The sequence below is a fragment of the Chrysochloris asiatica genome, unplaced genomic scaffold, assembly GCF_000296735.1.
Source record: "Chrysochloris asiatica unplaced genomic scaffold, ChrAsi1.0 scaffold00492, whole genome shotgun sequence".
NCBI lineage: Eukaryota > Metazoa > Chordata > Mammalia > Afrosoricida > Chrysochloridae > Chrysochloris > Chrysochloris asiatica.
Window position 1 is genome coordinate 97,545 of NW_006409010.1, and position 19,336 is coordinate 116,880.

The 19,336-nt window shown below is 41.0% G+C and overlaps 1 pseudogene; it reads left to right on the forward strand.

The window, feature by feature from the left end:
• Positions 1 to 16,821: 16,821 nt before the first annotated feature.
• LOC102819005 lies at positions 16,822 to 18,411 on the forward strand (annotated as a pseudogene).
• Positions 18,412 to 19,336: the final 925 nt, after the last annotated feature.

Here is a 19,336-nt window from a genome sequence, read left to right on the forward strand (position 1 = left end):
TCTAGGAGGCCTCTGTGAAATAGTAACTAGGAACCGAACACTTTGTCTCAATGACAGGAGATGTCTTTCAGTTCTTTACTGTTGTAAGGACCAAACTGATTTTGCCTACCTAGAAACTGCTTGACTAAACTCTAGTCAGGCTCAGGAAAGCATTTTAAATAGACAAGGCCTCAGTTATTAGTTCCCTCCAGAGGCAAGGTCAATCTCCATTCTGTACATTAGCCTGAACACGTACTCTAGCTCCAAGAATATGATATATGCATAAAGAGCCAGGCAGCTCAAGGCCAGAGGCCAGATGTTTTCCTTTACCCTAGCCTAAGAATAAAGACCACCAGTCCTGACCAATTAAACTGTAACATCTCATAGTTTGCCAATTGTTAACCAATCCAAAGATTGTAAAGCTGAGAAACCTGAGCTGTTTGAAAATTCTATAAAAACCCTGCAGACAATGAATTTGGGGCTCTTTCCCTATTCTGAAATGTCGGATAAGGTTAGAGACCTGGCTCGAGCTTGATTAAACAACCCTTATGTATTTGCATCGGTACACGGCTCCTGGGTGGTCTTTGGGGACCCTGAATTCTGGGCATAACACTGTGTCGCCAGAGCCTGGTCCAGTGCCTGAGACATATACAGTAGGAACTCAGCAAGAGTTCATTGAGTGGATTCTCAGTGATGGATGATATCTAAGAACTGAAGTCCTACAGCCACCCAGAGAAATTCCCTGAACAACCATAATGGGCCTATATGATCTGCTACTTGACCTCTCCAAGTCCCTGAGACAACCTAGGGAGACTCTTGTAGGATTAAAGCATGAATCACAAGACCTAGAACATTTTAATCTGTTTACTGTAAACAGACCACCCGTAAGATCTCTGTCATTTACTCCTTTACACAGTCGAATTGGTTTTGCCCACTTAGAAGGTTGGCTTTTCCATGTTTGAGGAAGAGAACACGAACTCCTAGGAGGGAATAGAAATGAATGCTGAAGAATGATATCCCATAATGAGTTTTGTCTGCATCTACAGGATTCCTTTGTGGTGGAATCTAACTTGAAGAAATGTTGTACCCTCACCCAATTAGCATGGAACCTCCTAAATGGGTAATTTCCCAGAAATTGCCACCTATCTCTATGAATAATCGTGATGCAAAATCCACACCCAGCAGGGAAGAGTGCAAGTCTTTCTTGCATGACCATTATATTGATAACAGGCCACACCTCCAAGGAAACATCCTTCCAATTGGCTGCTCATAGCCAATTATCAAAGAGTTAATATAGCTAGTCATCATAGAGTTACCTATCAACTGCCAAACAACTGGGAATCCTGGTTCAATCCAGGTGACACAGAACCTAAGTATCACAGTCCACCCCTTGTCATCTTGTCACCACAAACAATATACATAATCTCTAAATAAAGGAATTGTAAAGTCATGCTTGTGCCTGACATGATATAACTAAAACACAGACAACCAAGAATGCACTGGCTCCATTTGCATCTTATATTTCACAAGTGAACAAAGCAAAAATATTTGATGTACACATACAAAACAAAACAATCAAAACAGAAATTATATATATACATGTATCATATGTTGTTGTTGTTATGTGCTGTGGAGTAGGTTCCAACTCATAGCGATCCTGTACAGGATTTCTGAGGCTGTATATCTTTATGGGAGCAGAAAGCTTCATCTTTCTCCTGCAGAACAGCTGGTAGTGAGATTAGCAGCCTGATTTGTAACCACTATGCTATCAGAGCTCTTACATGTATTATATACATATATCTATGGAGTCCTGGTGTGGTGCTGTGGGCTAATGCATCAGACTGCAAAGTCATTTGGACTGTAATGGCAGTGGTTCAAGCTCACCAGCTGCTCCTTGGAAACCCTATACAGGGTCGCTATGGGTCAGAATCAACTCGACGGCACTTAACAACAACAACATATCTATATATCTATAGTCATGGGAATTATACTCGAAAGGTGTACTTTCAAGTAGTGCCTGCATATTATACAGAACCATCTGTAAACCAAGGGTGAGTTTTCCCTTCCTCAATCAACTGATCATAAGGTTCTCCCCATGTGACTGGGAGAGGAAAATAAAGTGACAGGAATGGGGACCACGAGCACTTGGGCCACTTCCTCGTGCAACTTATTTGTACCTTCAGGTCCCAGTTGAAAACAGTCTCATATATACCACTTCCATTTAATGATAGAGTGCTGCTGGGCACATCCAACTTTATGGTTCTGTATTAGACAACACACAGTTCATAATGGTAGCTCTGGTCACATGGTGACTTGGTGGCCCATGGGTAGATGTTCAGCCTCTACTAAAGTCTGGTAACAAGCCAAAAGCTGTTTCTCAAAAGGAGAGTAATTATCTGCAGAGGATAGCAGGGCTTTGCTCCAAAAGCCTAAGGTTTCATGCTGTGATTCACCAATAGGAGCCTGCCAAAAACTCCAAATAGCATCTCTATCTACCACAAACACTTCAAGCATCACTGGATCTGCTGAATCAAGTGGGCCAAGCAGCAGAGCACCTTGCACAGCAGTCTAAACCTCTACAGAGCCTCCTCTTGTTGTGGGCCGCATTCAAAATTAGCAGCTTTTCAAGTCACTTGATATATAGGCTGGAGTGCATCACCCAAATTAGGAATAAGTTGCTTACCGAATCCCAAGCCTACCAAGCATTGTACCTCTTTTTTAGTTGTGGGAGGGGAAAAATGTAATAACATATCTTCCACGTTAGAAGGAATATCTATCCCTACAGGCCCCATTACTAAACCTCTTTTGTAAAACTAATCTCTGAAATCCCTCCAGCAAAGAGGTATTGCTGTTATTTTCCTAGCAAAGGCTATTCTAATAGCTTGCACTTGGTTTTTCCAATTATAGTAGTCCTTGTTCTACATTTCAGGGATCCAATGTGGGGGTTCTGCCAATTGTCAAGCATGTCTATTCTGATTATGTATTCTGTAATTACAGGATGAGCTGAGGATCCCACTGGAGCCACAGTGAGACAGACCTTAGCTAAGACTCCATTAATAACTTGACCTTCATGCACCCCCACTCTGACTGATGAGCCAGGTGACAATTTGAGTCTCCTGGGATTATTGTCAATTCAGAGTCAGTATCTACTAATATCCAAAATGTCCAATTATTTCTTTTCCCCCAATGAACAGTCACAATTTTAAAAGATAGATCCCTTTGGGGGAAGCTGGAAGAAAGGCTAACACTTTGCAGTGTAACGGGGTCTTTCCTCAATGGGGCCCAGTCACCTTTTCATTCAAGGGGTGGTGGGTCTGTAACTGACTGAAGTCTCGGAATTGATTGAGGGGCTCTGACTCTTTATTCTGGTTGTGGAGATTCAATTTAGACTGCCACTACTTGACCTAGAATTCTTCTTATACAAATTAAGCAAATATTCAGTAGGTTTCCCATCTATTTAACCTGTAGGGACACCTAGCCAAATTAGCCTGTGCCATAAATCCACACAAGACAGACTATTCTGATTAGTACTGTGATTATGCTGTCCATAATGGTAACAACATCAACTAGTTCTTGTTGATTACATGTTACAATTGGCACCTACCACTCCAGACTCCAGTCAGACCCATTGTAGTTAGGTGTGTTAATTAAGTTAGGACAATATCCATTGTCAATGTGGCTTACATAAAATTGTAATCACAGCAGCCTTAAAGGGGGTTTGGGCTCTCTTCACAAGTTTGTTCCTCACTGTTGTAGTGAAAAGTATGTCTTTTGGACACTCCAAATGTGGGTTTATGTATTTATCCTGATAAATCCACTCTAGCATGTCAATTTCCCAAAGATTTTAGATTCCTTCCTTACAAAATCAAAGGCAGGTCTGTTTTTTTCTGATGTATTGTAGGCCACCACACAATCCATGCTTCAAATAAACTATTAGGCCCTCTCCTTACCTCTCAAGTTGGAACATTGAGAGAAGAATCTGTGCTTAGTGGGCCTGCATCAGTTAACTAAGATTTATCCAACCCTATGTTCCTTGAAACTATCCCACATCCTTAATATCCATTCCCATATATATTCTACAGGTTTCTGATCCCTCCTGACAATAAATCCAAAGTATAAGAAACTTAAGTCTGACTATACTGGCTTTGATGGAGCACTCTGGCTGTACTTCCAACACAGATATATGTGTTCTTTTGGGAGTCCATGTACTTCCAATATTCTCCTCCAACACCATAACTCAAATGCATAAATTCTACAGTTTTCCTTATTCCTATCCAACTTTCGTATGTATATGAGATTATTGAAAATACCATGGCTTGGGTCAGGTGAACGTTAGTCCTCAAACTGACATCTCTGCTCTTCAAAACTTTAATGAGCCTTCCTCCAGTCCTGATGTCACATCTTCAAACAATCCAGCTTCTCTGATTATTTGGTCAGCATAAAGATTGAATAAGTATGGTGAAAGAATACAACACTGTCGCACACCTTTCCTAATTTGAAACCAAAACCATTCTGTTTCCCTTGTTCTGTTCAAGCAACTGCCTTGTGGTCTATGTACAGGTTTCTCATGAGCACAATTAAATGTTCCAGAATACTTATACTTCACAATAGTGTCCAGAGCTTGTCATGATCCACACAAGTGAAAGCCTTTGAGTAGTCAATAAAGCACAAGTAAATATCTTTCTATTTTTCTCTACTTTCAGCCAAGATCCATCTGACATCAGCAACCTGTGGGAGTTCTCTGCCAATTTATGGTTGCAGCCACATTTTTTGTATTACCCTCAGTAAAACTTTATTCGCATGAGCTATCAATGATATTGTCTGATGATTTCCACATTCCATTGGTTCACCTCTCTTTGGAATGGGCACAAATATTCATCTTTTCCAATCAGTTGGCCAGGTAGTTGTATTCCAAATTTCTTGGCATAGATGAGTGAGTGCCTCCAGTGCCACCTCACTTTGTTGAAAGTGCCTTGTTCTTTGCCAATTCCTTCAATGCACCTTGAACTTCTTCCTTCAGGATCATTGACTCTTGATCATGTAATATCTCTTGAAATGGTTGAACATTGACCATTTCCTTTTGGTACACTGACTCTGTGTGAACCTTTCATCTTCTTGTGATGCTTTCTGCATTATTCAGTATTTTGCCCAGAGAATCCTTCAATGTCACAAGTCAAGGTTTGAATTTTTTCTTCAGTTCCCTCATTTGAGAAATGCTGAGTGTGTTCTTCCCTTCTGGTTTTATAACTCCATGTCTTTGTACATTTCATTGTAAATATTTGACTTTGTCTTCTTGAACTGACCTTTGTAATTTTCTATTCAGCTCTTTTACCTCCTCACTTCTTCCATTTACTTTAGCCCCTCTATGCTGGAGAGCAAGTTTCAGAGTTTCTTCTGACATCCATTTTGGTCTTTTCCTTCTCTCTTGTCTTCTAAATGAACTTTTGCTTTCTCCCTGTATAATGTTCTTGATGTCATCCCACAACTCTTCTGGACTTCAGTCTTTAGTGTCTAATGCATCAAATCTGTTTTTCAGACTACCTCTAAATTCAGGTGGGATATATTCAAGGTCATATTTTGGCTGTCACGGACTTGTTTTAGTTTTCTTCAGCTTTCAACCTGAACTTGCATATAAGCAATTGATGTTCTGTTCAGTCTACCTCTGGCCTTGCTTTGGCTGATGATTTGGAGCTTTTCCACCTTCTCTTTCCACAGATGTAGTCAGTTTGATTTCTGTGTATTCCATCTGGTGAGATCCATGTGTATCGTCATCTTTTATGCCCTTTAAAAAAGGTATTATCAGTTTTGCAAAATTCTATCATTCAATCTCCAGCATTGTTTCTATCACCATGGCCTTATTTTCCAACTGATGATCCTTACTCTTTGTTTCCAACCTTTGCATTCCAATCATCAGTAATTATCAATGGATGTTGATTGCATATTTGATCAGTGTCAGACTAAAAAGAGTTGGTAGAATTCTTCAATTTCATCATCACTGGCTCCAGTGGTTGATGCATAAATTTGAATAATATTGGTACCAACTGGTCTTCCTTGTAGGTGGATGGATATTATCTTATCAAAGACAGTATTGTACTTCATGACTGATCTTAATATGTTCTTTTTGACAATGAATATGATGCCATTGCTCTCCAATTTGTCATTTCCAGCATAACAAACTATGATTGTCAAGATTCAAAATGCCCAATACCAGTCCATTTCAGCTCACTAATATATGCTCCATTTCATTGATAACAATTTCAAATTTTCCTAGATTCGTACTTTGTACAGTCCATGTTCCTATTGTTAATGGATTTTTATAGCTGTTTCTCTTCATTTTGAATTGTGTCCCATCAGGAAATGAAAGTCCTGAGGGGTTAACTGCATTTGCATCACATGGTCAACTTTACTTTGTGGAGGCAGCTCTTCCCCACGCACATTTTGAGTGTCTTCCAACCTGAAGGTCTCATTTCTGCAAGGCTCAAATTCTGGCACTATCATCTGATAATATATTGGTGCTCTTCATCATATTTCAATATTCAATAATCTGGTGCTGACAGTGTTCCACTGCTATTCATAAGGTTTTCAGTGACTAAATATTCAGAAGTAGGATGTCTTTTCTTCTTCCTAGTCTGTCTTTGGAAGCTCATCTGAAACCTGTCCACCATGGGTGACCCTGTTGGTATTTAAAATACTGGTGGCATAGCTTCCAGAATCACAGCAACACACAAGCCACCACAGTATGACAAACTGACAGATGAGTGGTGGTTGTAGAGGTAGGGGAGTACCAAGTCCAGATCAGATGAACAAATATTGGCAGGCAGGTAGGCCTGGCAGGAAGGCAGGTACAGTAGTAGGCAGGTAGGTTTTGCAAGCAAGCAGACTGCTGATGGCTCCAAGGATCAGCAGGTAATAGAGCAGGCCACTGTCTTAAGTCCAAAGAAACAGAGGTGGGAGGACAAGCAAGATTTAGACCCAGCATAAAGTAAATAGCTTTTTCTGAGTGTCCAATATATTGGAATAGACCACAACCTTGAGGAAGCATCCTTTTAATTGATTGGCTAAGCATAACCAATAATCACAAGGTTAGCTGCAATGTATTAGATGTCTCCATGGGAATAACCACATCTCAACATCAAATGCACTGGGAATTCTGTTGATACAAAACATTAACTATCACATACTGAATGCTGAATTAATTCTAAATAACTTATTGTTTTGTTACGAGCCATCCAGTCAGTTCCAAACCATAGCAACCCTAAATAGGGTTTCCTAGGAGCAGCTGGTGGGTTTGAATTCCAACCTTGTGCCTGGCAGTCCAGTGCTGATTGTTCAGTGCCATACCAAGAGTCCAATCTAGATATGTTGTTATTCTTTTTAAGTACCGTGGAGTTGATTCTGACTCATAGTGACCCTGCACAGGGTTTCCGAGGCTGTAAATCTTTATGGCAGCAGAAAGCCTCATCTTTTTCCTATGGAATGGCTGGTAGTTTCGAACTGCTGACCTTGAGGTTAGCAGCCTGATTCATAACCACTATGCTAGAAGCATCCAAACTAAAATAAACCTACAAGACTGAAAATTGGGAACCAGAAATATCAACTTATAATAAAAACAACTGAAAAGCAACAAGAGGGAAAAGTAGTTAATGAACTTCCAAATGGTGAGGAATTCAAGAACTTTTCAACCTAAAACAGATTGTTTAAAACTGGTAAAGAAATTATGAAATTACAGGGTAACATTAAAGAAAATTAACATACCTTCACATAAAATCAATAAAAGGAAAATCATAAAAAACACTGCCTGGTCCTGCGCCAACTCACAATCTCTTCCACACTTGAGTCCATTGCTGCTGCCACTGTGTCAATCCATACTGTTGGGAATCTTCCTCTTCTTCACTGACTCTCCAATTTACCAAGCGTGATGTCTTTCTCCAAGGATTGGTTCCTCCTGATATTATGTCCAAAGCATGAGAAACGAAGTCTGGCCATCCTGGTATCTAATGAGCATTCTGACCGTACTTCTGCCAACACAGATTTGCTTATTTTGGCAGCCCCTGGTATTTATAAAATTCTCCTCCAATACCTTATAGGCAGTCTGCCTACCAGTTAGCTCAAGTGATGAGGAGGGCAATATACAAGAAGGGGGTGGGCAATATACAAGAAGAAAGAGGGCGGCAGAAGAATAATGAAAATAGGTGAAGGCACAGAGAGGTATGCATGGGCAAAGGGGATCGATATAAACAGTGATATATATGCAACCTTGAACAACAGTGTTCTATTAGTAGATACATGGATTGAAAAATAGGTTGACTGGGTAAAGGAAGAAGAGTAGGATATGTATATATTTATATTTCTCACAAATATGAGTTTGAAAGAGAAAAAGGATGCATTATTTGATGGTTGTCAGGGGTAGATGGGGAGGAAGAGTTTCTCAGTAGCTAACGGGTAGTTAACATGTTAACTCAGGAAATGAGGAGGGCAATATACAAGAAAGAGAATGGACAATATACAAGAAGAGGGAGGTTGTCAGAAGAATGATAAAGATAGGTGAAGACAAAGGAAGGACACAAGGGCTAAAAAGGAGGGAGGTAAATAGTTATGTAGTTGTTGTTAAATGCCATCTAGTTGGTTCCAACTCATAGTGACCCTATATAGGGTTTCCGAGGAGTGGCTAGTGAGCTTGAACCACCGATCTTGCAGTTCAAATGAACTTGTAGTCCAGCACATTAAACATTAACCCACAGTGCTCAACAGGAGTCCAAATAGTGATATGTGTGTGTGTGTGTGTGTGTGTGTGTGTGTGTGTATATACCCACAGCTTTGTAACAACAATGTTCTGTGAGTAGAAACATGGACAGAGCCCCATGGTAAATGAGTATTGGAGGAAGAGTGGAAAATGTATATATATATTCAACAGATATGAAAGTTTGAAAGAGGGTGATGATACATGATTATTTATATATGTTTCCTGAAAACATAAGTATGAATGTGGTGGTACAAAATGATGAAAACTTCTTAGATATTTTCAAACATCTTAAGGAAATGAGTAGCTGAGCCTAGGTCTCAGGACCACAGTCCTTAAGAACACCATGGTCAATTGGCTTAACATAGTCCACAAAGACAATGTTCTACATCCAACTTTGGTGATTACCAGGTCTGAGATATTAAGAGTTCATGATCAGCCATTTAAGGTGCAGCTATTGGTATCTCCATATACAGAAGAAAGAACAGTGTTGAGAACTGAAGATGCTTGGAATAAGTCTAATAGCTTAATGGAACATGTGAACATCAATCTCAACGACTGTGAATTGGTAGATGGTGCCCAGCTACCACTACTAACTGCTCTGAAAGGGATCACATTAGAAGGTCCTGAATATAGCAACAGAATGTGTGGAACAAAACTCAAAATTATTTAAAATACATAAAGAGACCAGCCTTACTGGTAAGAAAGAGACTGGAGGAACCTGAAACTGTAGCCCTTGACCACCCTTCAAGTCTGGAAAGGAGCACACCTTCATGGCCTAACTTTCAGTCAAGCAGTAGATAGGTATATAGGGGAAACAACAAGACTAGTAAGGTTTGCTCACTATCAATGATGGAACAGACAATCATTCAAAGTAAAAGGTGCAAAATGCACCTAATGACGAAAGTGAGAAGGAATGGGAAGGTGGGTGGAATAGAAATAGGAGCCATAAGGAGGAAGCAGGATAACTGTTGTTCCATACAGGGGATTGAAATCATTGAGATGAAACAAACTGTATTATTTGTTGAATGTAAAAATCATGATCTTGTCTGTAAACCTTCACTCAATTCACAATAAATAGTTTAAAACAACAGTGCTGGTGAAACTGGAAATCCATTTGCAGAAAAATGAGACAAAACCCATATCTCACACCATATACAAATACAAACAATATGGATTAAAGACCTAAATGCAAAACTTAGAACTATAAAGCTCATCAATGAAAAATAAGGACAAACTTAGGGATCTAATAATACACTGTCAAGCATAACTAAAACCACACAAACAGTATAAGAAAAGACAGATGCCTGGAACCTCCTAATAATTACACACTTCTATACTGCAAGGTCAGTAGTTCGAAACTATCAGCTGTTCCACGGGAGAAAGATGAGGCTTTCTGTTCCTGTAGATTTACAGCCTCAGAAACCCTGTACAGGGTCGTTATGAGTCGGTTCCGACTCCACAGCACATAACCACCACCACCATCATGCATTAAAAAATTTCCCAAGGAAGCTCACAAACCAGCAAAAATTTTTGTAATGTCTTATCACATAAGGGAAAAATCTCCAAAATTTATAGAAAGCCCCAACATCCTTACAAGAAAAAAGACAACCCAATTACATGAGCAGACACTTCACCAAAGAAGACATTCAGGTGGCCAACAAACATATAATGTTCTTGATCATTAGCCACTGTTGTTGCTTTTGGTTAAGTGCCACTGAGCTGGTTCTGACACATAGCGACGTTGTATAGGGTTTCCGATGAGGAGCTGGTGAACTGGAACTGCTGACCTTGAGGTTCAAATCGACCTTGCAGTTCAGCACATTAGAATGATGCAACTCAAAACAACAATGACATATCATCTCACACCAGAATTAAGAATGAAGTTCAAAAAAACAGAAGCCACAAATGCTGGCGAGAATATAGAGAGACTGGAACCCTCCTACACTGCTGGTGGGACTGAAAATGGCCTAACCACTGTGGAAAACAATATGATGCGTCCTCAAAAAGTTGGAAATTATGACTCAGCAATCCCTCAACTTGGTATATACCCATAAGATATAAGCGCCAGGACACTAGTAGATATATGTACATCGATGTTCATCACAAGTAGTTCTGATAGTACAGTGCCTCAGGAGAAAGATGAGGCTTTCTGTTTCCATAAAGATTTACAGCTTTGGAAACCCTATGCAGCAGGGCTGAGGAATGTCCAGCCCATGGACTGTCCAAGGCCTGCAAAATTATTTGCTCTGGTCCTGCCAAGACAACTGCAGACAAAACTCGAAATTCAAAAAATCTAGGATCTTTTATCATAGCAATATAAATTTATATTAAGTGAATCATAAAAATAATGTGAATTTTGAGGGACAAGCAAGGAATGTCCATTGTAGGATAGACAGGACACATGCAAGTACCTGACAGGACAGACATGTATACTTGTAATTAGCTGTCCATGGACTGTCTGCCTGTATTGTGGTGATTCGGAGGATAGTCAGTGCAAGGCAGGCTGGGAGTGTATATGTTGCAAAAGTGTTAAACACTGTGGCGAAACTACTGTGATCCAATGATGATGAGACAAGATGTGAAGAGATGATCCCTGGTGCTGTTGATGACCTTGCCTACAACGATTGATGACGATGTTGTTAATTTCTTTGTGGACACAGTTGATAACTCTAATCCAATCTTTGCTCACATATCCATGATCAACAATCCTTGCAAAAACTGAATCTCAGATGAAGATTAAGGAAATTACAGTACACAAAAAGACTTCAAGAGCAGATGATACAAACATTGAATATGTTCCAAATCCAAGATGCAGGATTAGTACAGCAATGAAATCAAAATAATCATGTCGCTGGTGACACACACACACACTGGATAGTTATGAATACTTAAGTGGTGTGACATCCTACAAATGGCTACTACAAAGAAAAGAAAAGTTGATGCAATGTGTCAATCTATTTAAGAGAAATGGACAAATGATTATTTTTTTGTTCACATCAAAGGCAAACCTGTGTGCCTAGTTTCTGGCGATGCACTAGCAGGAATGGAAAAAGAGAATCTGGAACATCATTATAGCAAAAAAACATGCTTAAACCCAATGAATGGAGAGGCCAAACGCATCTGGATAAAATCAATGCTCTTCAGCAGAGTTTGGATTCATAAGCCACTTTCACTAGGCCTCATTATGACAAAGATAATGTTATTCAGACAAGTTACATAGTGAATGAGCTAATTGCAAAGAAGCTGAGGCCTCACGTAGAGGGAGAGTTTGTGAAAGAGTGCATGGTGGCTGCTGAGGAGTTCTTAGTACCAGACAGAGTGTTAGTTTGTCTCAGAGAACCATCTCAGATTGCACTACTGACTTAGCACAGATATTGAAAAACCATTGAAGGATTCTGCAGATTTCCAATTTTTCCCTATGGTTTGTGACAAAACAATGGATACAATAAATACCACTTAACTGGCCATTTTCGTTCATAGGATAACTGCAGAGTTTGACGTGCAAGAGGTACTGCTGTCACTGGAAGCCATGCATGGCACTACAAAAGGTGAGGACTTGTTTGAGAGGTTTGTTTGATCAATGAAGAAACTTGAGCTTTCTTCATTAAACATTAAAAAAGTTAAGTGATCTCATGACAGATGGAACTCCAGCCATAGTTGGCTCATTAAAACAGGTTAATTGTATTTGTCAAGAAAGGACTGAATCACCTCATTCTTGATCCAAGTGATTTGACTATATACCAATGCATCATACACCAAGAAAGTCTCTGTGCACAGTCATTGTGGCTCAACAGTGTGATGTCAGCAGTAGTGTCCTGCATACATTGTGTTAAAGCAGAGGGTTTAACCATTGCCAGTTTAAGGAGATACTAAGTGAATATTTTACTTTGAGTACAGCTGAGTCAAAGGAACATGTTCATGAGGTTTTATGTACTACTGGATGAAGTCAAGCAGTTCATGGAGATGAAGGGAAAACATGTCAGGGAACTCAATGATAGCAAGTGACTGTGTGATCTAGTGTTCATGTGGACATTACCAAGTACCTCTCAGAACTAAATGTCAATCTGCAGGACCACAACTCGCTTCTCAGCTCCTTGATTTCAAACGTGAAATCATTTGAAGCTAAATTAAGGCTGTGGAAAGTACAACTTAAAAGGAATAACATGGCGCATTTCCCCACTCTGGAAAGACAAAAGTCTTCTACAACACTTTAATATGCTGATGAACGTGTGAAAACTAATTAAATCATTTAATGAAAGAATCGAGGACATGAAAACTAAATAAATGGAATTGAACATCTTTGCTACAACATTCAGTGTGGAACGAGCTGACGTGCCTGATAATCAACAACACAAAATAATTCAGCAGCAAAGTGATGAAGAGCTGAAAGCTAAGTACAATAACCTCACACTGCTTGAGTTCTATAAACGTCATATAAGCAATGATGAATTTCCTACTTTCAGGAGACATGCATTGATATATGCATCTGTGTTCAGAACTTACTGCTGCAAGCAGTTCTTTTCCAAATTTACCATCACTCCAGACTGACCTATGCAAACCTGGAAAAGTAGGTGCAAGTAGCAACATCATTAATTACAGCTAGCATCACACACCTCACCAAAGAGATGCAGTTCCAGCCATCACATTAGTGGTGAGTTAATTAAATGTTTGACCAAATATAAAAGGCTAATTTTTAAGTTGATAATTTTGTATGGCCTGTGAATGATGTTATAAATATCCAAATGGCCTTTGGTAGAAAAAAACCATTCCCAATCCTGCTATACAGGGTAGCTATGAGTCGTAATCAACTCCATGGCACATAACCACCAATGTTCATCACAGCACTATTCACAATAGCAAAAAGATGAACACAGCTTAAATGTCTATCAATGAAAAAATGGATAAATAAACTTTGGTCCATACAAACAGTGAAGTACTTTGTAATGTTGAAGAATAATTATAAATTTGTGAAACACTAACATGGATAAACCTGGAGGACATTATGCTGAGTGAAATGAGTCAATCACAAAAGGGCAAATAATGCATGAGATCGCTATTGTAAAATCTCAAGAAAAAGTTTTCATGCTCAAAGAAATATTCTTTGAAGATTTTCAGAAACAAAAAGGAACACACTAGTAAACACGTATTAGCTCTGGTGATGGAGAAGGCAAAATAATATACAGTGAGGTTGGCAGAATGATGAAGACAGATGATGACACAGGGAGATATGCAAGGGTTAAAGGGGATAGAGGTAAATAATTTGATATACACACCCTGGAACAACAATGTCCTGTGAGTAGAAACATATACAGATACACAGATTGAATGAGTATGAGAGAAAAAGTGGGAACATACTCATAAATATATAAGGGTTTCAAAGAGGATATTTGCACATGTGTTTTTACCTTTGCTGCAAACACACATATGGATGTGGTAGAGTGTACGGGGTGGGGTGAGGGGGTGGCAAATGAATAAAATTTCTTAGATATTACCAAGTATCTTAGGAAAATGAGTTCCTAGGGCCTGGGGCTCAGGACTCATAGTCTTCAGGGACACCATGGTCAATTGGCATAACATAATCAACAAAGACAATGTTCTATATCCTACTTTGGTGAGTAGTGACTGGGATCTTAAAATCTCATGAGCAGCTGTCTAAGCTGCAACTATTGGTCTGTTCATGTGCATAAGAAGGAAGAGTTGTGATAATTGATGGTTTGAATCAACTGGTCCAATGGGCCAATGGATCAGGTGGATATCAGTCACCATGATTCTGAGATCAGAAGAACTAGATGGAGCCCAGCTATTACTAACTGCTCTAAAAGGGATCACATTAGAAGATCCCGGATAGAGTGACTGAAAATGTGAAACAAAACTCAAAATTACAAAAAAAAAAAAAAAAAAAAAGACGTGGCTTACTGGTCAGAGAGAGACTAGAGGAACCCAAGACTATGACCCTCGACCACCCTTTAGGGGAACAGAACTCACCCTCATGGTCCAATATTCATTCACGCAGTAGATAGGTACAGGGGAACGAACAATGCTTCTAAGGTATTCTCAGCATGGAACTGTCACTCAAGATAAAAAAGGTAACATTTACCTAAGGACAAAGTTGAAACGGGATGAGAAGGAGAGTGGAACAGAAACAGGAAACAAAGGGAGGAACAGGAATAACTGTTGTTGTGTGGAGGAAATTGCAATCATTGAGAAGAAACAGAGAGTATTATTTGTTAAATTTAAAACTGATGATCTTCTCTGTAAACCTTCACTCAATTTACAATAAATGAAGGATGTGAACCATCTGGTGCCAGATGAAGTGTCAAATCTGTCCAGTAAGCAGGGACCAGATTATCTGCCCATTCTTGAATTGTTTGTCTGGGAGAATCAAGTTACACAAACACCAAAAAGAAACAACTCTTTCCCCCACCACTCATCTGTCAATTTGTCATACTGTGGTGGTCTGGGTGTTATTGCGATGCTGGAAGCTATGCCACCAGTATTTTAAATACCAGTAGGGTCACCCATGGTGGACAGGTTTCAATGGAGCTTCCAGACTAAGGCAGACTAGAAAAAGGAAAGACAGACTACTTCTAAATGTTAAGTCACTGAAAATGTTAAGAATAGCAATGGAATATTGTCAGATATAGTGGCAAAAGATGAAAATATTATGAATAACACCAGAATGTTGTCAGATAAAGCGTTGGAAGATGAGCCCCACAAGTTGGAAGGCAATGAGATGCAACTGGAAGAGCTCACTCCTCATAGTAGAGCTAACCATGATGAAGTAAAGCTTTTAGGACCTTCATTTGCTGATGGGGCACAACTCAAAATGAGGATAAACAACTGCAAACATTCATTAATAAACAAAACACGGAATGTATGGAATATGAATTTAGAAAAATTGGAAGTTGTCAAAAATGAAATGAAACACATAGAGATCAATATGCTAGGCATTAGTGAGCTGAAATGGACTGATACAGGCCATATTGATTCAGACAGTCATGTGGTTTTACTATTCCAGGATTGAAAAATTGAAAAGGAATGGCATCACATTCATCATTAAAAAGAACATGTCAAGATCTCTCTTAAGTACATGCTGTCTGTGATAGGATAATATTCACATGCCTACAAGGAAGACCAGATAATACCACTATTATTCAAATTTACACACCAACCACTAAAGCCAGTGATGATGAAATTGAAGAATTCTGCCAACTTCAGTCTGAAATTGACCAAGTGTGCAATCAAGTTGTATTGATAATTACTGGTGATTGGAATGCAAAGGTTGGAATCAAAGAGGAAAGAAACTAACTCATTGGAAAGTATGGTCTTGGTGATAGAAATAATACTAGAGATAGCATGATAGAATTTTGCAAGACCAATGACTTATTCATTGCAAACGCCTTTTTTAAAACAACATAAAATTTAACTATACACATGCAGAGTCCTGGTGTGGCACACTGCAGGATAAGCACTGGACCACAAGGTCGATTTGAACAGCAATTTGACAATTCAAATTCCACCAGCCACTTCTTGGAAACCCTATGTAGGGTAACTATGAGTCATAACCGACTCAATGGCACTTAACAACAACAACATATTCATAGACCTTAACAGATAGAATACACAGGAATCAAACTGACTGTAGCTTTGAGAAGAGAGAATGGAAAAGCTCCATTTCATCAGCCAAAACAAGGTCAGGGACAGACTGTGGAACAGATCATCAATTGCTCATATGCAAGTTCAAGCTGAAGTAGAAGAAAATTAAAACAAGTCCACAACAGCCCATAAATGATCTTGGATATATCCCACCTGAATTTACAAACCATCTCAAGAACAGAGGTGATATATTAGACTCTAGCCATCAAAAACAAGAAGAGCTGTAGGATGATTTCAAGAACATCATACAGGAGGAAAGCAAAAGGTCATTTAAAAGATATGAAAGGAAGAGAAGACAAAAATAGATGTCAGGGATTACACATAGCCTCCAAAGAAAGCAAGTTCAGGGCAGGAGACCTGACAGTGTCAGGACTAGAGCTGGAGTTGGGACAAGAGTCATGACAAAGGCCTGGGCTCAGGCTACACGTCTTTGTCCCTGAAAGATGGACAAGACAGAAGGCAGTGGCTGGCAGCCCAGCCCCACAAAGCAGTCCCACCAAAGCAGCATGTTCTCTGTGGGAGCCCAAAGTAGGTTCCTGTTCCCATCCTCCTTTTCCTCCCAGGACCAGTCCTGGGGAAGGGGCTATGGCTTGTCATCTCTTTCACTAAAGAGAACTTTTCTTGCTAATAAGTGAAGATCTTTCATGGAACTTGGAGCTTGCAAGGCATGGAGTGGATTCTACCTCAGGCATTGAGTCTTAGTCAACCAGGGGGCACATAGGTGATGGCAGGTGCCTGTGCTGGGCTGGCTGCGCCTGGACAGAGAGACCCAGCTGATCGGGCATCCATCATAGAAGCTGATCTGATTTACTAGTATACCTAGTAGATGACAAGGTAGGTCCACTGGCTATGGAAAAGCTGCCCTTGCTCAGGGCCCATGAGCTACAACAAGTAGTTCATGAAGTTATGCAACTCCTGGACATCACCCTGGATGTCTTGGCACTCTGGCTTGTCTCCCCTTTGTTGGAGGTGTAGCTGAAGCCCAAGCACCAGCCCTACAAGCTGGACCACCAGTGGCTGAAGCTGCTGCTGCGCTTTACTGACGCCCCAGAAGATCTGGTCATGGATGAGCCTTCCCTACAGTTACAAAGGAACATGTTTTTGACGAAGCAACATGAAGCTACAGATCCATGATGACCACGTTCTGTGCTTGCTCTACAAGCAGGCTCAGGGCAACATGCTGGCTACACAAGGTACCCTTGTGATATGGAGGAATGGGAGGCCCTGGGCATCCTGGTGTGTGGCTTGAGGAAGAAGCTAGATCACTTCCTTCCTGCTCACTTCTGTAAACAGGACCACAGACTCTTTGCTGCCCTTCAGAGTCTTGAGGCCAAGACTGGAACTGTCTAACAAGGCCAGCTAAACACCAATCTCAGGGTGAGAGAAGTGGTCTTCAACAGCAGAGAGTGTGAGGCTCCCCTAGTACACACTACCGCACCTGTCTCCTCAAGTGTCATGAGCTGCCCTTCTATGGGTGTGCCTTCTTCCATGGTGAGGCGACAAGCTGACTCAGGGCTATTTGCACTGAGGTGGGCACCAGCCGGTGACTGTGGCCATTAGTCTGTAGGGTGTGTACATCATCAGCCATCAGGAGAAGCACATGTGCTGCTGGGCTGCACTTCCAGGAGCCATCTTGGGACCACAAATCCTCAGAGGAGGAAGAGTGGTGCTGTGGATAGAGTTCAACTGGGAGAGTCAGGGCCCGCCAATCAACAAACAGCTGAAGATCTACTCCAAGCTGGCTGAACTGATGAGCAGCCTCATTGAGTACTGCATCAAACTGAACCAGACCCTGGAACACACTAGGACTGTGAATCTGGCCCCACCTCAGTCACAAGGCGTCACCTCCTATACAGCACCCCAAGCTATGGTCGCAGGGTAGAGTGGTCTATACCCAGATCCAGCATCTCTCCACTATTGACTATGTGGACACTAGCAAGGTGATCAAACTGACCAGACCAAAGCACAACATGTCCTTCTTCAGCCAGAAGCTCTCCATGGGTCAGGGGAGATATAGTATGGTGCAGGGATGAAGGCAGCAGTACGGGTAGAGGAGGACACTTGGAGGTGCTTGGACCCAGCCCTGCCCTCCTGCGGGCCAGGTGGGCTGAGTTAGTCCCTGAAGGTGGAAGAAGTGCAAGTGTCAGGGGTACACCTGTTGCTCAGCATCTACAGGTGTTTCAGACCATGGACCAGGGACTTCTGGGGTGATAATACCAGGACCTGCAGAGCTGATGGGTGGGCCTCCCCTCAGGACCCCCTGTACACCCTACCTCCTTCCTTGGACTCCTGGCCCAGCCACCCCCAAATACTTCCTTTGTGACCCTCTCAAGGACAGTATCCCCTGATCTGCAGTGCCTGCTGCTATCTTACCTGGTGGTATCTCTGGTGCCAAGGATAGGACTCAAGATCTACAGGTCCAGTCTGTGCCTTTATTCTTTCCCCCAGACTTTGGTGACACATTCCCATATTCCTTCTGCTGACTTTCCACCCCCTGCTGCCAGCCTGTCATACTCTGGAGGGTAGAGACAGGGCCACTTGTTCAGCTGAACCATGGCAGAAACCAAGAGGATGAGGCCTCCACACACATCCTGGCTAAAATTGTTCTCACCACCCTGGCCCTAGGCATACTGGGGTTGCTGTGTCTCCTGGACTGTGGACATTTTTCTGGGATTGGCAGGATCACACAGGGCCCAGTTTGGGTGGGTCCATCAGATCTAATAGGCAGGAAATCCTCTAAGAAGAAGGAAAGTGCTATTTGTGATGTCACTACACTGCAGAGGGGGTGGGGTTTCCTAGGGAGGACCCACACTGCTTACTCTTTGGAAAATTCCCTGTAGCCAGAGTGGCTCTCCTCACCAAACCCCTGCCCATCATTTCTCCCATGATATTCTAGATCTTGGCTTTTTAAAAATTATTGTTATTCATCTGCTTTGATGTGGTGTAGCCAGTAAGCTC